At 47.9% G+C, this 13,767-nt stretch overlaps 1 protein-coding gene across 1 annotated transcript in view; it reads left to right on the forward strand.

Annotated features, from left to right (window-relative positions):
• Positions 1–13,767, forward strand: part of LOC117522563 (Golgi reassembly-stacking protein 1-like) — a 46,583-nt gene that overhangs the window by 15,983 nt on the left and 16,833 nt on the right. The window lies entirely within an intron of this gene.

Below are 13,767 nucleotides of genomic sequence, written 5' to 3' on the forward strand. Positions count from 1 at the left end.
CATTACCTCTACTCTGACCTTGAGGGCCCCTTCACACATAGTACGAATGTAGTTGAATTGCACATGAATTGCGCCTGAAGCAGGAATTGTATGCAATACGTGTACAATCAAAGCTGCCTGTAACACCTCGTACACCTGTTACTACAACTATTTGCGCAGACCAGCGGCTAAAAGACAGTGTGCCCTGTGAGAGCCCATCAAACCCTCTTGCGGCAGGTGTCAGCCAAATTCCAGGTGACACACACAAACATCTAACACCCGTCGCTTGGCACTAAGAAAATGTGTGGCCATTTGCACAATTAGCACGAAAACAGTCAACAGATAATCACTTTCGAGCTGGCAGTGAAATTTGTCTAAGTGCTCCCATGACTATGGTGTTGCCAAATACACATATGGGGTGCCAGAGTGTGGCCACCCCCCACAACCACATGGCATGTGTGTGGTTCACCCCCACCGCAGGCGAGGCGCCTCTCATCTGATCACAGAGTGACACCTTGGTCTGTGCGCTGAATGGACAGGGGGCGTGGCTGTCTGTCTCTGGTCCTGGACATCACAGCTGCAGAACATGTACCATGTTTTGACACATGCGCGTGTGTGTGTGTGTGTGCTTGCTGTCCTCACATGGAAATATATAAAACATCACTTTTGCAACAGGCTGGAGAGCGCGCACATGAATGTCACGTGTGTCTGACAGGACACGCATGTCCTGTGAGCGGAAGGACTAAATGACAAGCCAACAATGTGACAAATACGCCACTTTGAGTCACATATCAGCAGAAATACACTGTAACAAACGCTGTTTAGTCATCTATTGTGCATTTTTCTCATTTTTAAAAAAATATGTTTATGTCGTGGTTGATTTCAGGCATTTTTCCACACCTTTTATAGGGCAGTGATGGTAGTGCAGTGGTAAAGTTTCTGGCTGGCAGTCAGAGCTTTTGTACATTGCAGGTTCGAATCCCGTGGGTGGCATGTATTTTTTTTTTTCACAGCAGCTGTGTGATGTGGTTACACATGCTCCAGCTGTTCAAGTTCAATTTCAATTTATATAGTCTCAAATCACCACAAAGTTGCCTCAAGGCGCTTCACACAAATAAGGTCTAACCTTACCAACCCCTTGCACTGTGTTCCTGCTGTGATGGTTTTGTGCACACTCATGCATGACACCGTCGCGCGCACAAAACCATCGCACTGGGATCGTTCACGCCTGGCCGTTGGCTTTATGTTTTCATGGTTCGCTCATACAAGCTCTTCCGCCCTAATTTGTACATATTCATACTATGTGTGAAGGGGCCTTGATTGCTGACTGATCCAAAATCGAATCACTTCTTCCCATTCAGAAGCCAAATATTACTGCCAAGTTTGAGCAAAACCAGATTAGGCATTCTTAAGATAGCTTGGTAACATGCTTAGCAACAAGACCAAGAGGTTCAAAGGGGTGTACACCTCTGGCAGCATTGCTAAAATACAAAGATTCTTTCATATAGGTCTACTGTCTGGTACATGACAATACAAAGACAACTAACATTCATTCAGAAATGAAATTGTGAAAATCTTAGTATGAAAATACAACCCAATTTTGTTATACATTGGAGGAGATAATGTGATGTAGTTTCATCACCTGTTAAATACATGAAAAGTCATTACATATTTGATATATTTACAAGTTACTTATAAAAATAGATATTTAGCAGTTGTTTTATTTTATGTTTTTGGCAGGGCTTGTCTAAAAGCTTCACACAAAATTACTGTGTGAAGGCTTCTAGGTTCTTGGATGTTTATATTTATCAATGAACATACAAAATATGTTTGTACAAACAATTTTTAAAAAAATTCTATAAATTGAATGTGTGATCTGGTGTTTTTTGAAAAACAGCATCAAATCTTCACAGCGCAGTCATGCACAGTTTGAACAACCCAACATAGTATATTGTCCCAAACATCTAGGAGAACTAACCCCAGTTCTTCTGAGAAGTTATGTAGCTTCTGTCTCTTCAGGTCATCTCAAACTGACTCCTCAAAGATGAGATCGAGACTCTGTTCAGGTCACACCGTCTCACTCTCTGCTCATTCTTTTTGCTAAAGCTCATTCTTGGGACTTTGGCTGGATATTTGGGCTCTTTCTAGGCAGAGTTTGGTAGAGATCCCAATCCTCCCTGATGGTACTTCATGACTGATAAACATATTCACTGCAATGAACCATAATTCCAACCAAATCTCAACTGAATTTGCAAAAAGGCAACCACAAACTCCGTCCAACATGACTGTGTAAATTATTTCATACATTTTGCCTGATATGTACAAAAGCACTTAGAAATATTTTTTTTCTGATATCAATAAAATTGATTTAATTCAAAAGCAGAAAAGCATTTTGTACATCTTCTGCAATCAAAGATGTGACTATGGGTTTTGTTCCTGGTGATTCTCTGCCAGGTCATCACTGCCCGTGTGCTCTATTCATGCTTGTTCTGGTGATGTGTTGACTGTGGTGTTGCTTTGCTAACTTTTTTCTTTTAATAAATGAAATGTTCAATACAGGTGATGGACTTGGACATTGTTGAACATTCCACTTTATCACTTTCAAAATATCATGGGTTGCGTTGCCGTATGCTTTGTTCTTTATCCAACATAATAAAATATCTTCGAAGTAGCTTTGGCTGTGGTTTTTGATTTGACTAAATGTGATCAGATATCATAATTGGTCATTCATTCATTTTCAGCCGCTTCTCTCGCTCGTGGCTGCAGATCAAGCAGCTCAGTCCACGCTTCCCTATTTTCAGCTAAGTCCTGAACTCTTCCCAGGGGATCCCAGGCACTCTCAAGACAGCTGGGACATATATTCTCTCCAGCATGTCCTGGGTCTTACCTGGGGCCTCCTCGTGGTTGGGCATGTCTGGAAGACCTCCCTAGGGAGACGATCAGGGTGCATCCTTACCAGGTGCCCAAACCTCCTCAGCTCCTTTTGATGTGAGGAAGCAGGGATTCTACCCCAAGTTGCTTCTGTCTTTATACATTATCAATTATTATTTCTGAACATATTAAAATATATTCAGGGAAAACACATAATCCACTTTGCATAATCAGAGTATTCAACAAAACTCAGCCACAAGCTGTGTGCAGCCAGTACATTCCAAGTGCCTGTCCCAAGGCTGGATAAATGAGTAGTGTTGCATCAAGAAGGGCATCCGGCATAAAACAACCAAAATAAAGATGCAAGATACAAATCGAATTTCCATACCGGCTCAGTCGAGGCCGCGTTAAAAATGACTGCCACTGGTATGTGTAGATGTGATATCAAGGACAGGAATGTTAAAGGACAGATAGATGGTAGTTGATTTTACAAAAAGGATGGAAATGGCTGTGGTGAATACCTGCTTTAGAGGAGGTTTATGGATGTGCTGAGGGAGAACATTCAGGTGATTGGTGTGATAGAGGAAGATACAGAGGACAGGGTGAAACAGAAGCGATTGATCTGCTGTGCCGACCCCTAACAGGAACGGCCAAAAGAAGACGAAGAAACGTATTCAATAAAATGTTCAAAATTACTGAAAAAAAGCCCACATTGTAAAATTAAAAAGGCATAAACTTTTGTGGACTACCACTGTGATGAATTTACAGTAAATTATCACTTTCACAGTTTTCTTTATTCAAGTCAGTGGTTGTACACATGAACATTTCCAAGTCGGCGAATGTATTCTAGAGGACTTTGTTAGAAAGAAAGCAGATTACAACCCCTGGCAATAATTATGGAATCACTGGCCTCGGAGGATGTTCATTCAGTTGTTTAATTTTGTAGAAAAAAAGCAGATCACAGACATGACACAAAACTAAAGTCATTTCAAATGGCAACTTCCTGGCTTTAAGAAACACTATAAGAAATCAGGAAAAAATATTGTGGCAGTCAGTAACACTTACTTTTTTAGACCAAGCAGAGGGAAAAAAATATGGACTCACTCAATTCTGAGGAATAAATTATGGAATCACCCTGTAAATTTCATACCCAAAACTAACACCTGCATCAAATCAGATCTGTTCGTTAGTCTGCATCTAAAAAGGAGTGATCAGACCTTGGAGAGCTGTTGCACCAAGTGGACTGACATGAATCATGGCTCCAACACGAGAGATGTCAATTGAAACAAAGGAGAGGATTATCAAAACTCTTAAAAGAGGGTAAATCATCATGCAATGTTGCAAAAGATGTTGGTTGTTCACAGTCAGCTGTGTCTAAACTCTGGACCAAATACAAACATGTGAAGGGTGTTAAAGGCAAACATACTGATAGACCAAGGAAGACATCAAAGCGTCAAGACAGAAAACTTAAAGCAATATGTCTCAAAAATCGAAAATGCACAACAAAACAAATGAGGAACGAATGGGAGGAAACTGGAGTCAACGTCTGTGACCGAACTGTAAGAAACCGCCTAAAGGAAATAGGATTTACATACAGAAAAGCTAAACAAAAGCAATCATTAACACCTTGTTGGGAAAGTGTAGGAACACGGACCCACAACAGGGGGCGCAAATGAACGGACAATGGAGTAAGTCAAAATAACAACGCTTTACTGTTGTGAATGTGCACAACGAATACAACCAATTACAGAAATGGACAAAAGTCAATACACAAAGGTGTCGTGTGGGCAGGCGCGAAGATAGGAGACGCCTCTCCAAGGTAAGACCGGAACCACACGGCTTCCCTCCGCCACAGGCCCCCGGGAATACTGGAGCCGCCACGGTCCCGAACTCCCAGGTGCCACTGCCTCCCGCGTGGCGGACCTGGTACTGCTGGCGAGGGAAAAAAGAACAGATGGGGGCGCATTTGCACCCAGAACTCCGAACGGCAGGAAAGGTACCTCCACCTCTCGTTGGAACAGTAAACCAATAACTAGCTCAGTCAAAACTGTGTACTCAGTAGGCTTTGATATGTTACCTCTCTGGTAGAAACGATATCTCAGCAATGAGGGTGGAGATGCCGTCCTGCTGATATACCCACTGATGATTGCCGGTCAGCTGTCCTCAGGTGATGGGTGATAGCTGCACCGAGGCTGCTCCCGTGAGGGCGGCGGCGCCCTCTGGTGCCTGGAGCCCGCACTCCAGGCAGGGCGCCCTCTGGTGATGGTGGGCCAGCAGTACCTCCTCTTCAGCGGCCCACACAACAGGACCCCCCCCCTCAACGGGCGCCTCCTGGCGCCCGACCGGGGCTTGTCCGGGTGCGACAGTAGAAGCCGCCAGGAGGTCCGGGTCCAGGATGAAGCTCTTCTTCACCCAGGGAAGCGTTCCTCGGGACCGTACCCCTCCCAGTCCACCAGATATTGAAAGCCCCGCCCATCCGTCAAACGTCCAACAACCGGCGCACTGTCCAAGCCGGCTCGCCATCGATGATGCCGTGCAGGAGGTGTGTGCCCGACCGGGTGTACAGAGGGGCGAGGTGTGATGGGACTTGATTTTTGACACATGAAATACTGGATGATCCGCAGTGAGGCTGGAAGCCGAAGCCTCACTGCGGCGGGATTGATGACCTTGAGAATTTAAACGGACCTATGTACCTGTCTTGGAGTTTTGGGGGAGGCCACTTGCAGTGGAATGTCCTTGGTGGAGCAACCACACTTCCTGCCCGGGGCGTACGTAGGGGCCGGGGTCCGCCGCCGGTCTGCATGGGTCTTCGCCCTCATCCGGGCCTTCAGCAAAGCAGAACGGGCGGCACGCCACACCCGACGGCACTTTCCGCAGGTGGGCCTGGACCGAGGGCACACCGACCCTCCCTCAACCACCGGGAACAACGGGGGCTGATACCCCAAACACACCTCAAAGGGGGAGAGGCCTGGTGGCTGATGACACTTGACTGTTGTGGGCGTACTCGATCCAGGCCAGATGAGTACTCCAGGGCCGCCGGGTGCGCGGCTGTCACACAACGCAGTGTTTGCTCCATTTCTTGATTGGCCCGCTCTGCTTGTCCGTTGGTCTGGGGGTGATACCCGGACGAGAGACTGACCGTGGCCCCCAGTTCCCGGCAAAAGCTCCTCCAGACATGCGAGGAGAAACTGGGGACCGCGATCGGAGACGATGTCTGATGGTATCCCATGCAGGAGGACGACACGTGGTGGACGCAGGAGGTCCGCTGTCTCCCTGGGCCGTTGGGAGCTTCGGGAGGGCCACGAAGTGGGCCGCCTTGGAGAATCGGTCCACTATCGTGAGGATCACGGTGTTTCCCTGGGACGGCGGGAGGCCCGTGACAAATCCAGGCCGATGTGGGACCAGGGCGATGAGGGCACGGGCAGCGCTGTAGCAGTCCCCGGAGCCTTGCGATGGTCGGCCTTGCCCCTGGCACAGGTGGTGCAGGCCTGGATATAATCCCGGACGTCGGTCCTCCAGGGACGCCCACCAGAAGCGCTGCCGGACAAACTGCCACGGTTCTTCGCACCCCTGGATGACAGGAGAGCCTTAGAGCCGTGACAGAAGTCCAGGACTGCAGCCCTTGCCTCTGGTGGGACGTAAAGTCTGTTCTTTGGTCCGCCCCAGGGTCCCGGCTTCGTGCCAGGGCCTCCCGGACGGTTCTCTCTACGTCCCAGGTGAGGGTGGGCCACGAGTAGTGGACTCCGGGATGATGGGTTCCGGTGGATCCGACAACTCCGCCTTGACCTCGTCTTCGTGTACCCGGGACAAGGCATACCGACTTCGTGGTTCTTGGTCCCGGGCCGGTAGGTGATGCGGAAGTCAAAACGGGCCGAAGAACAGTGACCAGCGGGCTTGCCTGGGATCAGCCGCTTGGCGGTCCTGATATATTCCAGGGTTCCGGTGGTCAGTGAAAACCGTGAATGGCACGGACGTTCCCTCCAACAGGTGTCTCCACTCTTCAAGAGCCTCTTTCACACCGCAAGGAGTTCTCGGTTGCCGACGTCATAGTTCACGTTCAGCCGGGGTCAACCTGCGGAAAAATAGGCACACGGATGAAGGACCTTATCGTCTTCCCACTCTGGGACAGCACAGCTCCTATCCCTGAGTCCGAGGCGTCCACCTCAACCACTAACTGGCGACTAGGATCGGGCTGCACCAGAACGGGTGCAGACGAGAAGCGCCGTTTCAACTCCTTGAACGCGGCATCGCAACGATCCGACCAGGTGAAGGGGACTTTTGGTGAGGTCAGGGCTGTCAGGGGGCTAACAACCTGGCTGTAGCCCTTAATGAACCTCCTGTAGAAATTTGCAAAGCGAGGAACTGTTGCAGCTTCCTACGGCTTGTGGGTTGGGGCCAGTCTCTCACCGCTGCAACCTTGGCCGGATCAGGAGTGACGGAGTTGGGGGAGATGATGAACCCCAGGAAGGACAAAGAGGTGCGGTGAACCCACACTTCTCGCCCTTAACAAACAGCCGGTTCTCCAATAACCGCTGCAGGACCTGACGTACATGTCGGACATGAGTCTCAGGATCCGGAGAAAAGATGAGTATGTCGTCTAGATATACGAAGACGAATCGGTGCAGGTAAGGCCCGCAAGACATCATTAACCAATGCTTGGAACGTCGCGGGAGCATTTGTAAGACCGAACGGCATGACCAGGTACTCAAAATGACCCAACGGGGTGTTAAATGCCGTCTTCCACTCGTCTCCCTTCCGGATCCGAACCAGGTGATACGCATTCCTAAGATCAAGCTTGGTGAATATCTTGGCTCCATGCAGGGGCGTGAACACCGAATCCAACAAGGTAAGGGGTATCGTTACGAACCGTGACTTCGTTCAGCCCCCTGTAATCAATGCATGGACGTAATCCGCCATCCTTTTTCCCCACAAAAAAGAAACCCGCACCCATCGGGGAGGTGGAATTCCGGATCAACCCGGCAGCCAAAGAGTCCCGGATGTAGGTCTCCATTGATTCGCGTTCAGGTCGTGAGAGGTTGTACAGCCTGCTGGACGGGAACTCAACGCCTGGAACCAAATCAATGGCACAATCATACGGGCGGTGCGGGGGAAGGGTGAGTGCCAGATCCTTGCTGAACACCTCCGCAAGGTCATGGTACTGCACCGGCACCGTCCCTAGATTGGGCGGGCTCTGACCTCCTCCCTGGCCTGGGAACCGGGAGGAACCGAGGAACCTAAACATACCCGATGGCAAGGTCTCGCTCCCACTGGACCACTACCCCGGACGGCCAATCGATCCGGGGATTGTGTTTCAACATCCAGGGAAAACCTAAAATCACACGGGAGGTGGCCGGAGTCACAAAAAACTCGATCTCCTCCCGGTGATTCCCCGACACCACCAGTTACTGGTGGTGTCTTGTGAGTGATTGGAGGGAGTAGGGAGCCATCTAGTGCCCGTACCTGCACAGGCGAGGTAAGTGCCACCAGAGGGAACCCTATCTCCCTGGCCCATTTGCTATCAAGCAAATTCCCTTCTGAGCCCGTGTCCACCATGGCTGGGGCCTTCAGGGGTTAAATCCTCATAAAGGATTGTAACTGTGAGTCGTGTGGCGATGTGGGTGTGTCCCACGTGCACGTCTCGGCCCCCCCCTAGCCCAGTGTCTAGGGCGGGCGTTGGTGTTTAACCGCTCGGGGCAGTCTCGTACCTGATGCTCAATCGAGCCACAACAAAACACGCTCCGCGGGCCAGCCTCCTCTGTGTGGCCGGTGCCCTAAATGTTGCCCTACTCGTGTCCATAGCTTCGTCAGCAGGGGGAGCTGTGATCGCACGGAGCGCAGGGGCCGTGGAGCGTGGGGAGGGCGGAACGCGGTTGGAACCGGAAGGGAGAGGGACGACGTGTGCCTGGCCACGCCCTTCGTCTCGTTCCCGACGGCGCTCATTTAACCGATTGTCTAATCGTATGACAAGATCGATAAGCCCATCCAAATCCCGCGGTTCGTCCTTAGCCACCAGGTGCTCCTTGAGGACCAATAACAGTCCGTTTACGAAGGCGGCGCGGAGGGCAGTGTTATTCCAGCCGGACCTCGCAGCCGCGATGCGGAAGTCGACTGCATAGGCAGCTGCGCTCCGGCGCCCCTGTCTCATTGACAGCAGCACGGCTGAAGCGGTCTCTCCTCTATTAGGGTGATCGAAACTGTTCTGAGCTCCTCACAAACCCATCATATGTCAGAAGGAGCCGTGAACTTGCTCCCAGAGCGCTGTAGCCCAAGCGCGTGCCTCACCACGAAGCAGATTTATCACATAAGCTACTTTGCTAGCGTCGGTCGCGTACATGACGGGACGCTGTGCGTAGACGAGCGAACACTGCATAAGGAAATCCGCGCACGTCTCCACACAGCCTCCGTACGGCTCTGGGGGGCTTATGTATGCTTCAGGGGATGGTGGGGGGGGGTCGTTGGACAACCAGTGGAACGTCGCTGTCACGCACAGGGTCTACGGGAGGGAGAGCCGCGCTTCCACCTGCGCGGCGAGAGCCTCCACCCTGCGGTTCAGGAGGGCGTTCTGCTCGGCCATCAAGTCTAACCGAGTCGTGAAAGCGGTGAGGATCCGCTGCAACTCACCGATTACCCCTCCTGTGGACGCCTGTGCGCCTTGTTCTTCCATTGGCCGTTCAACAGCCGGTTGACGCCCCTCGGGATCCATGACGCTGGCCGAGATATCCTGTTGGGAAAGTGTAGGAACACGGACCCACAACAGGGGGCGCAAATGAACGGACAATGGAGTAAGTCAAAATAACAACGCTTACTGTTGTGAATGTGCACAACGAATACAACCAATTACAGAAATGGACAAAAGTCAATACACAAAGGTGTCGTGTGGGCAGGCTCGAAGATAGGAGACGCCTCTCCAAGGTAAGACCGGAACCACACGGCTTCCTCCGCCACAGGACCCCGGGAATACTGGAGCCGCCAAGTCCCGAACTCCCAGGTGGCCACTGCCTCCGCGTGTCGGACCTGGTACTGCTGGCGAGGGAAAAAGAACAGTTAGATGGGGGCGCGTTTGCACCCAGAACTCCGAACGGCAGGAAAGGTACCTCCACCTCTCGTTGGAACAGTAAACCAATAACTAGCTCAGTCAAAACTGTGTACTCAGTAGGCTTTGATATGTTACCTCTCTGGTAGAAACGATATCTCGGCAATGAGGTGGAGATGCCGTCCTGCTGATATACCCCACTGATGATTGCCGTCAGCTGTCTCAGGTGATGGGCGACAGCTGTCACCGAGGCTGCTCCTGTGAGGCGGCGGCGCCCTCTGGTGCCTGGAGCCCGCACTCCAGGCAGGGCGCCCTCTGGTGATGGTGGGCCAGCAGTACCTCCTCTTCAGCGGCCCACACAACACACCTAAACAGAAAAAAACAAGGTTACAATGGGCTAAGGAAAAGCAATCGTGGACTGTGGATGACTGGATGAAAGTCATATTCAGTAATGAATCTCGAATCTGCATTGGACAAGGTGATGATGCTGGAACTTTTGTTTGGTGCCGTTCCAATGAGATTTATAAAGATGACTGCCTGAAGAGAACATGTAAATTTCCACAGTCATTGATGATATGGGGCTGCATGTCAGGTAAAGGCACTGGGGAGATGGCTGTCATTACATCATCAATAAATGCAAAAGTTTACGATGATATTTTGGACACTTTTCTTATCCCATCAATTGAAAGGATGTTTGGGGATGATGAAATCATTTTTCAAGATGATAATGCATCTTGCCATAGAGCAAAAACTGTGAAAACATTCCTTGCAAAAAGACACATAGGGTCAATGTCATGGCCTGCAAACTGAATGAACATCCTCCGAGGCCGGTGATTCCATAATTTTTGCCAGGGGTTGTATATGTAGGTTTGCGTGTCCCATGCATCTCCTGGCAAACTATTAACCGGTCAACCATTTTTATTGTCATATTTGAATTCAGCATGCCAAATAAATGTCATAATAAATAGTGCCATCTATTTCTGAAGCACAGAACGTTTTGTAGACCAGTGTAATTTTTTTAAATTTTTATTTATTTATTTATTGGGGGAGGGGGCGAGTGGGGTTAGAGTCGCTTGTCTGTATATCGCTGCTCTTAGTTCACCATTTGGTGGCGGTAATGAACTTTTTCCTCATTTGTTGCCCGCCGGTAATCTCCAGAAGAAGAAGAAGAACCATCTTCGATTGGTTCGGTGTGTAGACAGGATGGCTGTCAGTTGTATAATTTACACTCGTGTTGTTTTCATATGAATTTTATATAGTTGTCAAGTGTTTTGACAGAAGCAATGGGTTTGTCACAGAGTTCAGACGGTTCCGACGGAGGAACATACGGATACCACGTTCACGGTGTAAGGCTTGTTCGACTGGTTTTTGAGAGTGTGAATGAAGCGCTGTGACGTTAGCGGCTAATGTGTGATGATGAGGTGGCAGCGTTTACTCTGTCAACACTGGGATCTTTATACTTTACACTCAGCTAGAATGTTATAGGGTTATTTTTCTTTTTTTTCCCCCGTTCAGTTTCTGCTAAATAAGTTGTTGTTTTTTTTTTTTTTAACTCAACATGAACCAGAATGAGGTCTGTTTCTTTTTCATAGCCAGAATCAACACACCGCTGTTGGTTGTTCTTTGCTAAAATATGTCAAAATGTGTCTTAATTTCATTTCCATAAATTTGGTTATTGAGGCTTTTCAAGTTTCAAATCCAGCAAAACCTCGGAGAGGTCTCAGTAACATTGAGAACTGCATTGAGACGCTCTAATCGGGCTTCACTTTACTGCACACGGACAACACCATTAACATCGCAACATAAAACTATTTTTATATTGTGCCTAAAACTCTCGTGAATATGTTCTCTGGGTTTATAGACGTTGTTGTGTTTGTTTTATGTAAACATGCGAGAATCACAGGCTGTCTCCGTTGGGAGCTGCTGTGAGCGACACTCGCTTCCTGATCATGTCGTTCTGGGGGAAAGTGAAGTTTGCTCTTTAACGTCTTGATTATTGTTCTTTACAACACTGTTTGTCCTCTTTGTTCCACACTAATATATATATAATATGTCTGAAATTCGATTTGCGTCTATTAAATTCCACGCAGATTAAACGTAGCAGACACGTATTTGTTATAATTGTTTAGCAAGTTTTCAGGGTATCATGCAGCAGTCTCTTATTAATGTGATGAAAAGCATAAAAATACATTTTTGTAGTATAATGTTCATTTACAATTGTCATCATGTGGATTCTCTATGTTGTTTTTACTGCATCGACTCTCTGGCGCACAAGGGATTATGGGATACATGAAAACCCCGAATGTAGTCGGGTTTTCGTTTGTTTTTTTATTTGATTTACATCATTTAGTGACAGTCTAACGCCACTGAAACTAAGAATTTGACCTGTTTGGGTGCCACTGCGCATGTGCAGGTGAAGTAGATCGTCACTGTTTTGGCAGGGTGGGAGATCCTTATCTTCTGCCAGATCCATTCGGTAGTTTGTTTTGCATAGGCAATAGCTAGAACTAAGTTGTCTTAATTATAGTTAGGTCCATAAGTATCTGGACAGTGACAATTTTTGTAATTTTGCCCGTGAACCACCACATTGGAATGGAAATAGTCTATATGTACTTTTACTGTAGAATTTCATTTTTAATGCAAGGGCTTTAACAAAACTATTAAACATCCAGGAAGTACAGCTACTGTATATACAGTTGTGCTCAAAAGTTTACCCTGGCAGGGGGGTCAGATAATATGACAACACTTGCAGAATTTGCACTGTGCACAATTTCTCCAGTAACAGCCACATAAGCCGATAACTTCTCCTGGGTTGTTTTGGTGGCTTTCCTCACTCTTCTCCTTCTTGCACAGATCAGATTTTGAGAACTGCCTACTCCACACAGATTTACCATTGATGTAAATAAAGTCCAAGGCATATTCAGTGGCAGCTGTACCATCAGGGAGCCTCATCCACAACTACCACAAAAGACTCCAGCTGTCATTGATGTTAAAGGAGGCAATACGCTGTATTAAAACAGGGGTATGTAAACTTTTGATCTGGGTCATTTGGGTAGTTTCTGTTGCCATTAGGATGTAAAAAGAGTCAACACAGTTGTTTGACAATAAATGGCTTCACCCAACCACTAACTATGGGGGGGGGGGGTTATCATTCATACTCTCTGAAAAATGTCCAAAAAGCCAAAAATTCTGCCAGAGTATGTAAACGTCTGAGCACAACTGTACATCAGTTACGAAGAAATAAAAACAGTATGGCACTCTATGGTAAATCTGCATGGAGTAGACAGTTCTCAAAAACTGAGTGACTGTGCAAGAAGGAGAAGAGTGAGGAAAGCCACCAAGACTCACAGAAGGAGTTACAGGCTTATGTGACTGTGATTGGATAAGTTGTGCACAGTGCATATTTTGCATTTTGCAGTATCACTCTTTGCTTCATAGTGGAGTAGAGTGGAGAAGGATTTTCTTTCACCAAAACAGATCAAATCTAGGCTTGCATCTCAGGGGTAATGCAATAAAGACACGCACATCCAAAACACGTAAAAAGGCGTGCAGGACCATGAAAAATTGTACCAAAGATAGAGACCAAATGATCCGCACAGCCACAACGCTCCGATACAGAAAAAGCTTTATTTAACAAAACATTTTGGGCGACCTGCCCTCGAAGAGCTGTGGCTGTGCGGATCATTCGGTCTCTATCTTTGGTACTTGTCTGAAAAGACAGCAGGAAGAACTAAAGTCCTACTCCTTTCTTTATTTGTTTTTGATCATTTTTTTGTGATATACCAGCCTTTTCTCCAAATTTTCACCATCCATACTTTGGTTGATTTTCATTTATTTCCATAGTTGGCGATTTCACCCATTTTCCCATCTTTTAAAATTCCATT

The sequence above is a fragment of the Thalassophryne amazonica genome, chromosome 12, assembly GCF_902500255.1.
Source record: "Thalassophryne amazonica chromosome 12, fThaAma1.1, whole genome shotgun sequence".
In the NCBI taxonomy this organism is placed as follows: Eukaryota; Metazoa; Chordata; class Actinopteri; order Batrachoidiformes; family Batrachoididae; genus Thalassophryne; species Thalassophryne amazonica.